The sequence below is a fragment of the Cardiocondyla obscurior genome, linkage group LG03 (assembly GCF_019399895.1).
Source record: "Cardiocondyla obscurior isolate alpha-2009 linkage group LG03, Cobs3.1, whole genome shotgun sequence".
In the NCBI taxonomy this organism is placed as follows: Eukaryota; Metazoa; Arthropoda; class Insecta; order Hymenoptera; family Formicidae; genus Cardiocondyla; species Cardiocondyla obscurior.
In genome coordinates this window covers 9,687,016-9,701,606 of record NC_091866.1, presented here as the reverse complement: position 1 = coordinate 9,701,606, position 14,591 = coordinate 9,687,016, and the positions used below count along the sequence as shown (strand labels likewise).

At 42.4% G+C, this 14,591-nt stretch overlaps 1 protein-coding gene and 1 long non-coding RNA gene across 2 annotated transcripts in view; one reads left to right on the top strand and one right to left on the bottom strand.

Annotated features, from left to right (window-relative positions):
• LOC139101391 (uncharacterized) overlaps positions 1-13,711 on the bottom strand; it is a 102,577-nt gene extending 88,866 nt beyond the window's left edge. Inside the window, exons 1-2 of the long non-coding RNA XR_011545540.1 lie at positions 12,774-13,711; positions 12,397-12,437 (exon numbers count right to left, since the gene is read on the bottom strand). This is a non-coding gene — a long non-coding RNA (uncharacterized lncRNA). The remainder of the gene's footprint in view (positions 1-12,396; positions 12,438-12,773) is intronic.
• LOC139101389 (protein O-mannosyl-transferase TMTC1-like) overlaps positions 1-14,591 on the top strand; it is a 112,847-nt gene that overhangs the window by 9,856 nt on the left and 88,400 nt on the right. The window lies entirely within an intron of this gene.

Sequence of the window (14,591 nt, the reverse complement as noted above, 5' to 3'; positions counted from 1 at the left end):
CTATATATTAATACCAACGTTAATCAGATTATTATTTGTACGGTTCATACGGGACCAATAAATGTCTGTGAAAATTTATAACGCTCTCGCGACGTGACGCGTATTGAATTTTTCAGTTTCTCGCCTTTTCTCTATATTTCTATTTTTGCATGTAAAATTGAAAACCGAGATAGCTCTCGGTACAATGGCACGGCACTCGAAAGAACTGTACAGTAACTCAGCGGTCGTGAAGAAAAGCAGACAATGGGCAGGGAAACGTAACGGAATGCAAAGGCAATGGTATACGTGATTCACAAGGTGCAAAAAAAATCGTCGTGAATTCGCGTGAAATTTATAGTCGCGTCGCGCGGCCGCGAGGAAAAAAAGAAAAAAAAAAATGACGTAACGCAACAATAATCTTTTTATACTGCGGCCGATCTTCGCGAGACAGATCGTACCCGTTCCTACTTCCGACTCGTTTCAGGGAAATTGGATTTAACGCGTGCCCTACGGCCAGTCTCCGTTTATCCGCGTTTGTTCCTTTTTCTTTATTTCCCTCCCACAGGCGCGAGCGCCAGCGACGTCTCGTGATATTACTTGTATGTCGCAGTAAAGCCCAGGAGAAGTGGAATGTCATTAATCTCGGGCAATCGTAAAGCGAGTAACGTAAAATATATGGTCTCTTGTCGTTGTAATCCTGGTCGCGCGTCGGTTCAACTTCCGCCTCGCGTTACCGTTTCTGTTGCAGCCGGCGCAATATCGAGCCGCTCGAGACGAGCTTCATTAGCTATTACAATATAGTAACGGTCCATCTTTTTCGTTATTATACCGCATTTTCTAGCGTCATCCCTTGTCTGTTACTGTGCCTTCTACGTTGACTAGCGCGCGTGGCAAGATATCAGGGCTTTTATTAAATAGACAACGTAACTGAACACCGAGAGCTGCTTTTTCAAGGTTGGAAATACAATGTTTTTATAATAGCGGCCGTAATTATGACTGTGGCAAGAGAGACGTCAAGAAGATTAAAGGCTTGTACGGGAAGTATATTTTCGGTATAACTAATCAGCGTCAAGATAAAAAGTCAATAATATTTCGAAACTAATTTCTGCCATTAATTTTTTATATTAAGAAAAACGATAAAGTATTTATACGTAGACTTCTGAATGTACAGTAATATGCGGTAATGTAGTAATAATGAAATAAAATTATCTATTTTTGCAAAACTGCATGTAATCGATTTACCATTACGATAGGTAGCAAACAACGCAAATAAATGCTAATTTCTTTCAACGATAATTAGCGCAGAATACGGACGGAGATTAACGAACGACTCATTTATTATTCGTTCAATCATCTGATGCAAACTCGAATTATGGGCTGTACAATCTCACGGGGAATCTTACGAGAATTCGGTAATTTTTTTTTACGCGAGACTTGTGAATACCTAGATGATTGAGTTCTGAATGAATCACGTACTTCGATAAATGTATTAACGCGTTTGGTACGACGTCAATAGGAACACGGACAGCGGGAAAAAATAACGTATTCGAGGAAAATTGCCGCGACGAGAAACGCTTCGTATAAAAGTAGGCAATCTAATAAGGCATGTCCCCCACGGAATAGTTTATTGGCTGCCGATGTTTACCGCCGAACCACTCCGTAGTTCTGTACACTTGGGGTAGAACAGATTGCTTCCCTTTTACCGCAAAGAGGCCGCCAAAAACATGGCCCTTTCGGCCCTTTCGACCCGCAAACATCGCTTCGTCCCTCGGGGAAGGATACGGCCACGCAGGGAAATGATCGCGCTATCGGAATCGAGGATCTTCCGTTATGGAGATCATCGGGACGTGACGGACCTGCATTTACGAACGTGTCCAGTGACCGTATCCATCGACAAGCCCGCAACTACCCTTCCTCATCAGTGCTTTCCATTACACCGAAACTGCAGTAGATTGCGTAATATTTGACACTTGAACTTCTCATTCACCTCGGCACGCGCTGCCGCTGGTACTTCTACATAATTATCTTTTACCTTGTAAACGAATAAAAATATTTCTCCCCGTTATGAAGCTCAAGGATCAATCTTTTGTGAAAAGTATATTTCCCGTTAGTTGATTAAAAAAGAATTTCAAAAGCAATTTTATTTAAATTAAATAATACGTAACAGAATTTCGTGAGAAGTAAAACATTTTGTCGTAGATCTTTCGTACTTAATATACATAAGACGTAATCTTTTGCAGTTTCCTTTTGTAATTTGTGCTAATTGTTCGTTCAATATTCATTTACTTTTTGGTATGTGTTAAAAGAAAGATGGTCCGTTCTAACGTTGATGTAAATTAATATTTAAGACCGTTAAAGATTAATGCTAGTATATCTAAAATATAAATCTCTTCTGAATCTATAAACAGTGCATAATTTATACATCGTTTCTTCGTAGTTCCTATTAACCGAAAAAGATGGTTAAAAATATCGCGGGCCTGCTTTTCGATGAGAGCAGGGATAGAGTTGGGGGGCAGCAATTTACGTTTAACCAGCGCCGGGACGTAATCTGTTTAAACTCCCAGAACAATGTACGAAGGGCAAAACGTTATCTACGGAGCTTAGCAAGGCTCAACACTTGCAAACAGTAAAACACGAGTGGACAGGAGGTTGGTGACGACGAGGTTGCCGGCGTCGCGACTTACATCTCGCCCTATCGTTATTTCGACTGTTCAGTTGCCACGTAAAAATTAAAAAAAGATAATTGTTTAAATATTACAGTCGCTCTCGTCTTTCAAACCGATCGAAGTCGAGCAACGTCGTTAATTGTAGTCGCAGATGATTAAATCCCAGCTATAAATGCTAAATTAAATAATTGGATTTGCGCGGCATTGAAACACTGTGACGGCTAGAGAATGAAATTGACGCGGTCAGCTGGATTAGGCTTGATTCGATTTTGGCATAGCCGCATGCCAAGATCCATTTCCTACGCGAGGGTCAACCGTTCGCGAATTGGGCCAATATCATCGGCGGCTACTTCGTAAGAAATGGAAAAGGGCCAAGAGTGCCGTCGAGTGCTGCTCTTTAGAATTCTGATTCCCGGAGTAGATAGCGATATGATATAAGCGCGGTGAAATTCAACCACGACCAAGTTTCTCGCTGCAGAGCTCGCTCGCACGAGGAAATCAGTATTTAGGTCAATTTAAACCTGTCAAATGTAGATACTTATCAGGGTCTCTGACCGTTCCGCGGATCGTGCAATTTTTGCAAAACAAACTTTGATAATCTACGAATTAAATCTCAGATAAATTAAATTTCAATATACGCGTTATAACGTTATTTTCGCAAAAATGTATCGCAATAGTCACTTTGACACGTACCGCGACATGCATATAATCGAAATGACTTGAATATACGATGCTCGTCATATAAAAAGTTAAATCGATTATTGGTTTAAATATGTAAATTTTCCGACCGAAAGCTGTATTTTGGGATTGATAAACAAATGGCGTGCAGTGTATCAACGATAAGTTGGAAAAAGAATATAAATTCGCATGAAAATACCATTAAATTGAAAATCGAACTCAGACTGAAAACGATATCTTTTTTTAATTACATTTCACATCGCGGTCGATTTTGTTACACTTATTTTCAACCTGATACAGTTTATAATCAAAATATTATTTACATTTCAGATGTAATGTAATTGCACGGTTATCTATAGTGAGTCGAAACGTTACGATCGCGAGATCGAATTTCAATTCGTTGTTTCTCTAGAAATCTGGAATCGATCCGATAAACTAATACCAAATACGTTGCGCACGGTCTAGCGTGCTTACTATCTCTCAGCACGCTACCATATCATTGCTCGCTGCAGATCTTGTTCACACACGTATATACGCGCCGCACATGGATACACGGACCTTGTGCCAATACCTAATCCGAACCGGTAATTGTTTTTGTACCCTCTGTGTCAGGCAATTATCGGCTGATCCAGAGAAGCACGCGTAATCAATTATCTTACACCGCTTCACTGTAGCAACCTATCAAACATGTCGTACATACATGTATACGGGTCGCTACGTACATCCGTGTATTATTTTGCATTTATATAAAGAGTTTTCGATAATATTCGGCAGCCTGGTAATTAGAAAAAGCTTTGCGACACATTTGCGCACAGATGGATTTACCCGTGCCGAAGCCGTTTCGACGAAATTTGTTTCGAATTTAAACTAACGTGTCGCGGAAAATGAAGATAACAAACGAATATCTTAAATGCTTAATGCGTTTCGCGCGGCTTCCGCCAAAGGTGGCGGCGATGCAATATTTCGTCGCACAATAACATCGTATTTACGTAAGCAAATTCCTAGACTCTCATCGAGAGAGCTTTCGAAGAAGAATTTGCATTCATTTGGAAGTAGCTTATATACCAGTTGCTGGAAGGCCCGTTCCTTTTTCATGCAAATTCGAAGGACTCCGTCATCCCAGAGGGGATTTCGAACTCCCCGCGTTACAAAGTAGCAGTTAACTTCCCTTTCCATACCCGTGTAACTTCTCGCCGCAACTTTAGAAATGTTAAAAATATGGACATCGCCGGCGCGGTCTTTCGTTACTTTTCGCGAGCTTTGTCAACCGCCGTCAGCCGAGGGATTTAACGCGCCGACGTAGTTTACAAAGCGAAAGTATGTTACCGCGGTAATCGCGTCGCTATAATTAAATTCGAGACGCGGTGAATTCCGGATAGAAGCCGGAGGAATCAGCGGCGCCGTCCAGAAAGGGCAACGTTACCCGAAAACACGTGTCGTACTTCTGTATCGATTCAACGGTCCTTTGATCATTCTCCTGCATTCTTCCCTTTATGGATCCGCTCTCGCCGCGAAATTTATGGATGCCAGGGCTCACTAATCAATGCCAGTAAAAGTACGGCGGAATTGGAATGCCGTGGAGTCGAAGCGCAATCGAGTACAGCGGAATTCGCGCTCTCCAGGTAGTGCACGGCTATCCGCGAATCACAATGAAACCGGCAATGACGTATGACATCGTTTCCGGGCGGTCGTAGGGGGTGGCGGAGAATGAAAAGCACGCGGCGGCGATATCTGAAACGTGTTTCGCATGTACGCGAGAATAACGATCCGGCCTCGGTCCCGACCCACGACCGTTGCCTCGATAATTGGATGCGCGTAATTGGCCGAAATGGAGGGAAAACAGTATTCGCTGGCTATCCGTATCCCGTTGTTGCGTTCGGCATATGACGTAATATCGACGTGAGCCTATGATTGTTAGATAGCTACATCTAATGATCTATCATGTATCGCGACTATCCGTTATTTTACAAATTTTAATGGAAGCAAAAAAAAAAAAGAAAAAACTTTTTTTTTTTTTCCCCTCCCACGGTTTTTTATTCAATAAGTCGTTCGATATCACGTTGATTAAAATTTTCTAATGGAAGGGATCAGCTTAAATTTCTAGTTCACAGTAGTGCTATTTAATTTATTAAATTGCAGAGTGCTCCCGAACCAATTTGTAGCATGCACCGCGAAAGAGACACCGTCGAACGCGATCGCAGCCCGCCGTGGAATTTTTTTTTTTTTTTACGACCGCGTATTTATGTATAGGAGGATTTAGACTTTACCGAACTTCGTAAATTATGCTAACGAGCTTCTGTTCCGATGTCCATGGCATCTTAACGAGCCCCGGCGCATTATAAGTTCCGTACGAAAGTTCGGACTTCGTTTAGAACCAAGACCGTTTTGCTCGAAACGTCACACTTACTGCTGTTCCTGTCGTCGCGCCATTAAGAGACATTATTCCGACGTTATCGCGCCATCCCCTGGCACAGGTATCGTTATATCTGCGTACCTCGAAACTTTTCCGTAGTTAAACAGGTTGATTTGGGACTCGGGCATCGCGAAGATCCTTGTCGCGCCGCATAACACGCCATTCAGACCGGTCGGAAGTTTCGAAGACACTGCGGCGATATGCTCCGATCGACGAACATCGCCAGAAACGGAGGGAAGATTCTCATACATGAATATGTTCCGCGATAAGATCAGAACGAAGAGAGTTTAGAGAAAATCCTATCGATTCCCTCCGCCGTTGTGTTATCTCTTTAAATTCTCCGTATTTTCGCAAAACGTTTGATTTCCTTGGCAATCGCGCTTACCTAGCATTGCAACGAAAAGCTCTCTTACCGACTTTAGATTTTTAAGTTCCTGTACATTAGCAAATAAATTATCCCAGCCAGTACTAGTCTTTACGTGACGTTTTTATCAATTTGTGATTATTTATTCCGTCGGTGCCTATGTACCATTCGCGTAATGAACAAAATTGCAAAGCTGCGCTATGCGGCTAGGCGTGAAAGATTTTTTCCGCATCGCCGCGATGTAAGTATAAACCGGCGTTTGCTGTGCACTTTTCAAAGTAAACTTTTCGCGGCGTCAACAGCTGTCGAGAAGTCCCTGCGCGAAGTAATGAATTTCGCGAAGACAGCCCGACTTCGGCTCTTAAAGCGAAGCGAGGGTCGGCAATAAATCTCGTAGGTCCGCCCGGCATGCATCCAACAAATCTCGGAGGCGCGCGGCAAGATTTTCTCTGCCGGCAATTCGAAAAGTGGAGTCGCGAAAAAAGCTCTCACACGCTCTTTCTCTCCTCGCGCACCCCTGAGACTCCGCACTCAATAAACTTGGATCGTACGGACGCAATTCTCTTTTCGTTTCGCTGACCGCATCTCGAAAAAAAAAGAAAAGGAAAAAAAAAACCCGTTCTCCCTTTTTTGATTTTTAACAGAGACGCGCGTTCTGCTAGAAAATAATTTTCTAACATTAGAGAAGCTGTATAGTCGATACTGCGTCGACAATGAATTCTTTCGACGCAACAATTTTGGTCTCACATAGCTGCTGCATTTTTGGAAAGTTTTAGAAAATTCCTTCTACATCGGTACATGCCATCTACGCTTCAGTTATGCGTCACGAATTTGATTAATAAATGAAAACTGTGCGTTTAAATTTATATTTACGTAATCGAATTACATCATAATAATTACACATTAATATTAACGATTTTTACTTTAATACATCCTTTTTAATCCAATGGAAGCATATATTACGCAGATTCATCCTTTCTGTATTAATATAATACGGTTTTGCTTTTAAAACAAAAACGTTGAAGCAAACACTACATTATCGTGTAACTGCGATAGCGAACGGGATAATAATAATAAGCATTTAGTCATATTCAACGATTGACGTCAAAGCAAAGCAATTATCGGTAAAAAAAAAGAAAAAAAAAATACAATACTGTAACAAAAGAAGTATCATATTTGCTCGAGATACGATTACAACAAGCGCATTTAAAATCAATTTCTCTATCTGAAATAATACGAGAAAATAACGTTATTTAATTTACGATGTCAGCGACGTACGCGTCGTTGCGTACGTTACGAGCAGACCGAACGCGTGCGTACGTTTCGGCTATTTCTATTCGACTCGAGAAGTGATCTTTTTTTTTTTTCAACCACCAACCACACAGCAGCTGTGCGAGATCGCTATTTTTCACGGTGGAAATTTTCCAGATGCCGCGGCCATGCCGCACACTTTCATCCGGGTTTTATGATGAAGAACCACAGTTCGCATCGCATTCTCATCAAGCGACGCCCTACACGTAACTAGACGCGTGTTCGTCCGCTCGTCGTATATACGAGTTTATCAAATTGTACAGCTATTAAATTTTCAATCGGGATAAAAAGATTGATTAGACCTCGCCCCTCCCCCTCCCCCCCGCTTTATAACGGCATTTCGCGAGCAATTTGTCTTGAAATTTCGTTCTAACTTCGTATATGAGATTTACGACATGGAAATCATAAAATAGACACTTCGTAGCTAATGGGTACTTGGCCGTCGACGAAATGGCGAGACGATTATACCGAGGATCGGGGTCGGAGGGCATAATCGTGGCAGGAGCGGCTGCGGGGATAGGACGCGCTACGTGGCAACGAGGGACATTCGTGGTCCCAAGTAAATCGACCGAATCGTGACCGCTGGGTCAGCGTCCTGACGGTGCCGTCGTCTAGCTGGACCCGGTACTTATCACGCTCTACCCCGCTCGCGACGGCGACGCTTCTCGTTGCCTCCCCCCCTTTCGCCCCGTCCACCGCCGCGTGGCGCCGGTGTTACCTCTAATTAACCGAGAATTACCTACATTGTGTAGCTCATGTCTGCTTCGCGACGCCGTTACGCACAGTCTGCTTCCAACTGTCACATGCAATGCTAATTGTAGCGATTATTAACTATGATATCGCGGCATTCGTCGATAGACGCGCACCGTAACAGCATGCGGGCTCTCGCCACGACTATCAAGTACAAAGTGTATAATAAACCTCTCTCTGTGCCCGATTAAGATAATGGAAAGTTCTTTAATAAAGGAGCTCGATCCACTTTACGTATGCCTTTCCAAGCGAGCGAGTTTAGGGGGTTCCCGAATTTATCCCTTCTGACGAGAAATCGTAACGCGTAATCTGATCAGATTCTCCAGCGCGACGGAGGCTGCGATTTCGCAATTTATCAATTGCCCGCTATTATCAATAAATCTACAGAGTGTTTCGTGTACAAATATCGATGAGCAAATATTTCAATTCATTCTTTATAATTAGTCGCGACGCACGGCTGGCGCACACGTAGATCGACGTTAATTCAGTACGACTAAATTTGATTGATTGCAAGTACGCGTAAGAAATTAATGAAAGCGTTATTACGATAACAGAACGTCGTTTCCTCGTGTGGGAAATCGATTCGTGTGTGTACACGCACGCCGGTAATACCGCAGATATCTCGGCGTAAAGTACACAGTTTGACGATAAAGCACAACTGCAACGCGTTATAAATAATCGCGGACAGAACCAGCGGGAGGATAAGGAGTCAACATCGTATCTCTCTCTCTTTCTCTTCTTAGCGCGTAATATACTGCTTATACAGTTATAACTCGCGCATAAACGCTTCGACGGTTTTGTAATTTGTGGGAGTGAGAGTTGGGTTTAAGAGTTATATCTGCCGTTGTGTGTTGCGCTCCAGTAAGTGCTGGGGCGCTGAAATTGCCGCGTAAAGGATTTAATCCTATTTCGGATCGAGTACATTAACGGGCGCGGCTGTCTTCGCTCTTTATCACGCACTCGATTCTCTTTATTAAAGCGCGCTTTATCGCGTGACTTTACGCTCCGCTTTACGCGCCTAACCCGAGCTCACATTGCGAAATAACGAGTGCTGCAGGTTGCTGCATATACATGCTCGAAAAAAAAAAAAAAGAAAAAAAAATTTTTTTTAAAAAGCGAAAAGAAAGAGGATGGAGAGCGCGACGATATTGGCTGGTGGCTATTAAAGCACATTCGACTTATTTTCATAAAAAAACATTACGCTCCGTCTTTCTGACAGCCGGCAATCTTTTTCATGCGTGGCGCCGACTTCACGTGCCCGTTCCTAAAATGTGGTTTTAATATTTCGCGAGGGGAATAAAATTTTTGCCCGTGATGCGTTAGCTTTTAATCAAAACGGGCGCAGATGGCTCGAAGAATGTTCCGGCGGGCGGAATATTATCGCGCGACGCGTAAGGTGTGATACGGTGAGCGTATTAGCGAGAACTGCTTGCTGCCTTCTCGTTAACCGTGCCCGTACTGCTCTTTATTAACGTACGCTTTACACCACCGGTATTTACGTAGGTTGTCCTTTCGCCTTAGTTCGAAATATTACGTAATCCCGTTGAGAAACGGCGAGATGAAAATTATTTATACCCGACACCGCCATCCCGACATACTCGAGGAATAATGCGTTCGCGAGAGGCGTTTTTAGGTACTTGCAGAGCGCATCGTCCTGCGAATTGATATATTACACTGAATCGTTTTACCGCCCGGGTTTTATCTACGGCAGGAACGCCGCAAAACATTTCCTGGCATTAATACAGCTCTCGAACGAAGAGTCATCTCGAATCCCGCGGCGGGCGCCAATACACGAGCGCCTCGCATTCCTAACGTTTTAATTTTCCAAGTTGCACGGCGGCACGGAGAGCTTATGGATTTCGTTAATTTGTAGGGATTCGAAAAAGATATTTGAGACAAAAGAATTTATACTACGCTTTAGTTCGTTTAAGCTTGATTAATTTGTTTTTACCTCGCAAATAATCTCCTTCCTTACTTAACTTTTTTGCGATCACGTGCGATCGAATTGGGTTAGATATAAAGGTCGGGTTTATCGCATAATTATCGAAGTATTTGAATCTATATCTTATTACAATTAGCGAATCATACTTTTGAAATTTTCATATTTATGGGAATATCGTTCAAATATTAAACCATCTTTATGATTCGCGTTAAAATAACCGATCGGATTGAATTAAGAACGACTGCTTTTAATATTCAAGTACGATCCTCGTTTATTTGCGAAAAATTACTTGACAGAGGAAACGATTAGAGAATGGTAAATTACTAGTCTACTTTTAACAAGATTAGGATCAATATGAGAAACTCACTGCGGGGTTAATTTATATGCTCGGGTTGTGCACACAGCTCCGCGACTCTTTCGGACGTTCTAACAAATCAACTCGCCGGCTTTCGAGACGTAAATCGCGCTCGTCACTCTCAGCGGTGCAGGTGATACGTGCGTGATTAAAGCCACCGGCGATCTCACGCGAGGGGGACCGCATTTTGGCCGTTTATCTCGACGTGTCGTTTAAAGCCGTGAAACCGGCTTAGGCGCCACGGTGCTTTACAGCGGAAGATAAAGGGCGTGCGCGTACGTGTTTTGCGTCGGTGCGGGACGTCGAGTAATCGTGTCGCGCTGCTACTCTCGTCACTCTTCCTCCACCTGGGCAACCCGCCCGCGCCCTGTCGCGCCCTACGTCCTGCGCATCCGTTTCCCGCGGTTCTCATCCCTCGACGGCGAGTGTCTCCCCCTCAAACCGAGCGACGCGGCGAAAGATTATGCTTTTACCTCCGACGTCGGTCCATCCCCGGGCGCCGTCACAAAGGCGCGTAATCAACGACGTGTTACGCGCGGTAATGGGCGAAAGGAAGAAGGAAGTGACCGCCACTTTCAGGCCCCGTTCCGCAAAACGGGGACAAAAACCATGTCCGGCCATTATCCCGGAGCCGGCAGACCGGGAACGGGTATCGCGGATGAGCTTCAACCGTTACGTGAGCAGAGTGCTATCCTGATTTCTTGCCTACGCGCGCCTCTCGCGCGTTCTCTATCCTATTAAAGGTACGCGAGCCGAAGGTTTATACGCGACGTGCTTTTATGTTTTCCTTTCCGGTAGAAGTTTGCGCTCCCGTATATCTAGCTACACACAGGAGCTTGTTCTATACAGCGCGCATATTATTTTAAGGGTAGATAGTAATTCCATCGCAGATGGAGAAATGTAATATTTGAAGCGAGGGTTGAATATAATCGGCGTGATATCATAGGACCGCTGTAATTCACGGAGGCAATCATTTGCGATGCTTACGACGAATAAACGTGAAACGTTATTTTTGTACGTTTAGAGAGCACCGCTTTCCAATCTGTTCTGGACGGCAGGAGATATTCGAATGGTGATAATTATTCACGGAACGAGCTTTTCCGCGCAGTTCCGATCGCGATGCATTATACTGAAATTATGCGTCGGGAAAAACGCCGATTTGAAAACATTTCACCTGTTTTATATTCCGTATAATTAATAATCGTCAATGCGGCGCGAAGTTTGCGATTTCGCAATACGAGGGGGAGAAAAGGGAGGAGGGGCGGTAGGGGGAGGGGAGGGCGCGAGCTCAACCGTTTCCGGGATCACGTATGCACGATCGCGGTACTTGCATCATGAATAATTTCATTCTCGTTTGCATGCAACGAGTGAGGTTTCATAAATTATATCAGCGCACTTTTCTCTCTTTATACGGCACGGCGTAACGCGTTCGCGTTTATATGCATCATCGTGGCAACATGTGTCTACCGAAGGTACTAAAACCCATGCCCATTAAAATGGACGTGCCGGCTAAAAGGGTTCCCCGGGAGCTGCCGCTGCTGCTGCTTTCTCCGTCCGCCCACTCCCACCCTCCCCCCTCGCCCTTCCGGTTTGCTAAGAGACGAATGCAGCATCCCTCCTGAAAAATGCATTCGTTCTTTCGCACACACTCGCGTGCACGTACGTCCGCAATGCGTTCTTTCGCCGTCTTCGCGTGGAATCCCATTCGATTCGTGTACACGTATATTTTTCTGTGCAAAAGAGCATGCGCCACGGACATTTCTTGCGGATATTTCGGACGTTTTTAACCGCGTTCGAGTATTATAAATGACTCTAACGTCTTTCGTAACCTGAGAGGATTAATGAGAAGCCGAGCCTAACCGTCTAAACTTAAGTTATAAATATTAAATATTTTTTATAAATCCGCTACGTTAACGTAAAATAAAAAAATTGACTCACCGATACTGTTGCGCAGCAGCGGAGTTGTGGATTACGTTGATCTGTAAAATACAAAAATATCTAAATTGTTACAGCGTTCAAATAATTTAAATCTCAAATAAATTATTACGCCCGTTAAAGGAGGATTATTTTGTAGCGGGATAAAAAAAAAAAGTAACTTTTTTCCTCGAAACGATAATCCTCCTTTACATTTACAAACATAAATTTAATGCAAACTCTACTTCTTTAAATTATAATTATTATTTAAACTAAACGATTTAAATTAAAATAACATTTTATTAATTATTTAATAAGTTTCACACAAATTCAATAAGTAATATTAAATAATCATAAATGATATTGCAGATAATAAAAAGCATATAAAAAAAATTAATTACTTTATAGTTGCTCCGCCGAGGCCCGATGTCTCTCCAAGACCTCCTCCTCCTCTCAGAATTCCTGGGATGTCCGTATTTTCCTCCTGTCCACAGGAAACTCGCGAAAAGACGCGGATGAACTACAATCGCGCGAACACGGCACTCCCGAAACCGGCTGCGGTTTGTTTAATGAATTACTTTTGCTACTCGCGCGGTTAATTAAATTCACGCGACGCGGTACAAAATTCTCGTTTTATTAATTATAATGACCTTTTTTTTACAAATCACTGCGCAGTCATTACAAAATTTATTCGTCCGAGTTAACGACACTCCCAAAACGAACCCGATAAATCGGCTAAGTTCGTTTATTTAATAACGATAATAAAGCACTCCTTCAAGAAGCGTTTTCTTCGGGATAGTCTTTCCTTCGGGCAGCTTCTACTTCAGGATATTATCTAAACAGACCAAAAATTTTAATTAAATACCGTTCTCAAAATTTATAAGAATAATCACTAAAGTTGCTATCTTACACGTAATTATATCCGAAGTGTTATCTATTCACAAATACTCTCTACGTAAAGATCATTCATCGCAAAAGTGAATTTGCATCAATCAATATCTTCGTCTATCAAGTATACTAACTACTTTTTGGTAACTGCGGAACGCCGCTGGCTGCGTCCCGCTCGCTTGACTGTAGATAAAGGAATGCGAGAGTAGTAACCTCGACATCCCGCGAGAAACGTACGCAATGCGCTCGGCAGCGCGCCGACCCCGCTCTTGTTTGTTTATATCTCACTCGCTAAGTTTCCATCGCATTTAAAAAGAATTTAAACACCGAATATTATATTCAATATTAACTTCACGATTTTATAACAGATACACACGCTGCGGTATTTTTCGATTATATCAATCATTTATAGTTTAAGAAATCAATCCGAGAAAACAATTTCTTTTTTATATTAATTAATGTATGAATGTATATTTATTATATATCATTCACATTTAAAGAAATAAAAAAATGTTTAAAGTGCTGTTTAAAATACACAAACCTGTGGTTTATTGCTACTACTAAAAATTATTATGTAAAATAGCTTTCTTTAACCCAGAAGAATATAGTATATAACGCGCAAAGCGCACGTTTTGCTGCTTCTAGTAGTTTTACGAAATTAATAGATTGATCAGCAATGTGCTAAAATTAACAGCATTTAATGCAAAATTGATTAGAATTTATCGCATTCAGTATTTACGATCATAAATTGCAATGTATATTAATAATTTATACATGCGTAAATGTTGCAACACATGTAACAGTACACGTATGTATAATAGTACATATTGTTTTTATCCGTAGACATTTATTAATCTGTTGCAATTGTTTTTGTAGTATAAATTATTAAATTGCATTAACTATTACAATCTAATAAATATAATTATTAAATAGGGCAGTATGTAGCAATTATTAACCAACACGATGCGAAACATCCATATACGCCTATTATACATTAACGTTGTAAATGCGGCTCTTTGATAAAATGAGATACTGCAAATAGGATAGCGGAATCTATATTCTGTTTATAATCGCGATATCAGCTGTTACCGCTAATATAATAAACGCGCATATAAAAGAATTTAATTTTCGCTCCATTTCGCGATCACCGTGGTGATAGCCAAATTGCGATATCCGCGCCTTGTGTCAAACGGCAACGCTAGCCGGTCTAATTACAGGATTAAATTTGCCGTGAATTTCCATCTCGCGAAAATTCACGCCGCGTCCGTGATTTTTGATTACGCCGGCCGGTGCCGTGCGATAACGCTCGCAAAACGGGGCCGGGGACGCGC